This window comes from Camellia sinensis, chromosome 2 (genome assembly GCF_055761805.1).
Source record: "Camellia sinensis isolate YWXY chromosome 2, ASM5576180v1, whole genome shotgun sequence".
NCBI lineage: Eukaryota > Viridiplantae > Streptophyta > Magnoliopsida > Ericales > Theaceae > Camellia > Camellia sinensis.
In genome coordinates, this window is record NC_138962.1 from 99335655 (window position 1) to 99340091 (window position 4437).

A 4437-nucleotide genomic window follows, 5' to 3' on the forward strand; every position below is an offset into this window, starting at 1 on the left:
GCCTACCTGTAAGTGCTGGTTTCTCGAAAAGATATTTGATGGGATCCAAACGCGAAACCAACATTACAGAATGAGCTAACAGGTAGTGCCGCAGCTTCCGGGTAGCCCATACCAAGGCCAAACAAGCCTTCTCCAGTGGTGTATAGCGGGTCTCGTAATCCAGCATCTTCTTGCTCAGATAATAGATAGCCCTTTCCACTTTGTCTTCCGACTCCTGTGCGAGCATGCAGCCCATGGTGGTCTCAGTTACTGAAAGATACAATATCAACGGTCTCCCCGGTTCTGGCGGTGACAATACAGGCGGGTTCTGTAAATATTCTTTGATCTGCTCAAAAGCTGCTTGACATCGGCCGTCCCATTGGAATTTCTTTCCTTTCTTCAGGAGGCCAAACAGTGGTTCACAAGTCATGGTTAGTTTAGAGATAAACCGCCTTATGAATTGCACTTTACCTAGAAAGCCTCGCACCTCCTTTTCAGTCCTTGGTGGTGGCATTTCTAAGATGGCCTTGATTTTGGAAGGGTCGACCTCGATGCCCCTTTGCGTTATCAGAAACCCTAGCATCTTTCCTGCTGTAACACCAAAAGTACACTTCTGGGGATTTAGCCGCAGCCGAAATTCTCTGATCCTTTGAAAAAACTTTTGTAAGGCGGTGTAGTGGCCCTCTCTTTCTTTGGACTTGACAATCATGTCGTCCACATACACCTCGACCTCTTTATGGATCATATCATGCAATATCGTAGTTGCTACCCGCTGATAGGTAGCTCCCGCGTTTTTCAGCCCAAATGGCATCACTCGATAACAATATGTACCCCACGGGGTAGTGAATGCAGTCTGCTCCCGGTCCTCGGGCGCCATTACTATCTGATTATAGCCTGAGAAACCATCCATAAACGAAAGCAAGGCATGTCCTGCCGTGAAATCTACCAGTTCATCGATGTGTGGCAAGGGAAAGTCGTCCTTCGGACTGGCCCTATTCAAATCTCTGAAGTCTACACAGACCCGAATTCTGCTGTCTTTCTTCGGTACCGGAACAATGTTGGCCAACCAAGTCGGATACTCAGACACCAACAGGAAGCCTGCGTCAATCTGCTTGGTGACCTCTTCCTTGATCTTAATGGCCCAATCAGGGCGGATCCTCCTGAGCTTCTGTTTGACAGGTCGGGCCTCGGGATCAAGAGGGATCCGGTGCTGTACAATCTCAGGATCGATTCCAGGCATGTCTTCGTAGGACCACGCGAAAACATCTTTGAAATCTTTTAACAAAGCGACTAAGCGCTCGCGTTCCTCAGAAGACAACGTGGACCCGATCTGGACCAGCCGCGGGTCCTTCTCAGTACCAACATTCACAGTAGTGATTTCATCCATTAAAGGTTTAACAAATCTTTCCTGCTCTTGATCAATTAACCGTTGCAAAACCGAAGGAATTTCTTCCTCGTCGTTTTCATCAAAATTTTGAAAATCCTGATTTAAGCAATAAATCAAAGGCACAGAAAAATACTCCGAAACCACATCCACGTCGTTCTCATTAAATACTTCCGAGCCGTCGGATTCTTCCGTTACAACAGACTCAAAAGAAAATGAAAAAGACGATCTAGACAGGACTGTGGTATCCGGGTTATCACCCCCGGGAATACCGGACTCAGACTCAGTTGAGCTGGAATCTGATTCCGATGTACAAGATTCGGTAGAATCAGATTCCGGCTCACTACCTGACCCGGTGCTGCTTGATAGAAAACCTTCTTCATATTGCCAGATGAGAGAAGGTGCGATGGATGCATCCAAAATAGCTGATGGTAGGCCCGCAGCCGCTTCATTCCCAATCACACATACCGAGGAGCTATCCCCCAAGCACCTCTGTTCGATCGGAGGATCTGACAGCAGACATGCCAGCGCTGCCCCCATTTCATTTTCAGCGTCCTCGGACTGCACCTCCTTACTTTGCTCGGCCTCAGCCGATAGATCTGCCTGCCCTTCGGCGATGTCATCCTCAAGTAACTATAAATCAAAGAAAATTTCAAATCCCGGTACGCGCTTCTTCTCCGCATTGAGCCACGGCTCCGGGAAGCCACAGAACGGAAAGTCCTCCCCCTCCCGGACGAAACGTCCGTTCAGGGTCCCCCGAATGGGTTGGTGCATCAAGTCAAAGGGCTTCCCCATCTGTTTCGCCCTGGCCCTTCCGGCCATTTCCTTTCTTTTCCTTATCCAATCCTCTTTGGTGGGTAGGTAGCCCAAACCAAAGGTATGGGGGTTATGTGGCACCTCGGTCGATGCTGCGGCACCTTTCCTACCGCTCTTGCCTAATCCCATCCCGGGGATGTGCTGGAGTTTGTTCATGAGATAAACTGCTTGGGCACTGACATACACCCCTTCGTTAGCTGCCATGATGTTCTGTACAACCCGAGCCTCGGCCAAGGTAAAACCTGATACGAATACATCTTCTATACCATGCTCAATTTCTAGAACAGGCGTAGACACCTCTGGTGGTGGATGAATTGATGAATTTCCAAAAACAATGGCTACTCCCTTCCCATAGGGGTATTTCACCACTTAATGTAAGGTAGAGGAGACCGCCTTTACCTGATGCAGCCACGGCCGTCCCAAAAGCAAGTTGAACGTTGCAGGAACCTCCAAGACATGGAAATCTATCTCATGCTGTCCGGGCCCAACCTTTGTTGAATCTTAACTGTCCCCATTACCTCCCGGCTTATGTTATCATACGCCCGAATTACCTGGGCCGTTGGTATAAAATCCGCGACTTTCAAACCAATCGCATAAGCTGTCCTTGCCGGGCAGACATTGATAGCGGATCCCATGTCGACAAGTACCACAGGTATCCATTTATCTCTGCACTCGATAGAGATGTAGAGCGGCTTGTTATGGTTTGCACCCTCGGGTGGCAGCTCTTTGTCAGAAAAATTCAATGCTGGCGAATTCCCTCCTGAAAAGACTAATCCCACCAGCTGCTCGGGCGTGGTGTCTATGGACAGCTTGGCCTTGTCCATGGCTGTAGGGACAGCTTGTCTATGTACTCAAGAAGCCATAAGCAGTCCCCAGATGGAGATGTCTGCTTGTATCCTTTTCAATTGTCTCAATACGGCCTCATCTTCGAGTTGCTTCTCCTTTTGTTTCTCTGCTTCATTATCTTTCCCAGACGCCTCTGGCTGATCTAGGTGTGGAGGCTTGAAATACCGTCCACTCCTAGTCACGTGATCGACTTCGCCGATATACCAGGTATCATCTGGTTGGTTACCTTTCCAATCCTCGTCCGTGTGGGCAAGACATAGATCGTCGTCTTCCCACCACATACCATCTGCGACTGACAAGCATCTGTCTGGATCTGGCACAACTGTCTCGATACTCACAGTACCTTTTATCCCTATGTTCACAGCATCCTCCATTTCCGTACTTGCGGCGGTTTCGACCCCTACGTGGCCTTTTACTTTTCTGATCCTCTCAGAATCCTCGAATCTTTCTTGTTCTGACTTTGTCAATGCAGTAGATTGCTCACTGATCCCTGTACTTAAAATGCTCCATTCCCGAGCGAAACTCTCGACGCCGGCGCTCTCCGGCGATGTATTCTGCTTTTCGACACTCCCGGGCGTTGTTGACATTCCTGCCCCTGCCGGGCCTTGTTCTGACTGGAACTCCCCTATTACATCCGGCTGATCGTCTAACCACCCCGTGGCCTCTGCTGATTCTTCATTATCATACCAGTTGATAGCTGAGTCTTGGTCATCATGAAATTGGGACTTGACAACATCCTTTTCCACGGCTGTCAAATCATCCATTCCCTGTCCTGAATTGTCCCCTCGGATTACACACAGCTCTCCCCCGACTGGAAATTCGACATTTGGTCTATTCTGGCCCACCGGTGAAATGTAGTCATTCGGATTGTAAGCATTCCCAACATCATTCTCAGGCTCCACGGACCCTGGTTTGACAACCCCTTTCTTGTTCTCGATGGTCACCACCACCGGCTTGGGTTGGGTTATGGAGATGTCCGTCATGCACAAATCGGTGCAATCGGGGAGGAAAACTTTAGGTTTAGGCAGGTAGGAGGGTGTGATGTAGATACTGGGATCGTAGGATGCGACCCCAGTGTGGATGAAGTTGACTCTTTTGGGTGGTGGAACTTGGTTATGTGCGGGGAGAGGATTTGTGGTAACATTAGGTTTCTCAGGGGGGAGAATCACCCCATTATCAATGAGATCTTGAATCTCATGACGTAAACGAAAGCATAGGTCAGTGTCATGACCATGCTGCTGGTGGAACGCACAACATTTGGCTGGGTTGTGGGTGGCGGGTAGTCTTTCTGGTAAGGGCCGCGGCTCTAGGGGCTTCAGATGCCCTTTCCTGATCAAAACCCCCAAAGCTTTGGACAGGGGCATATAGAGTGGAGCGAAGGTTCTGGTGTTTCTGGGAGGGTATTTGGCTGT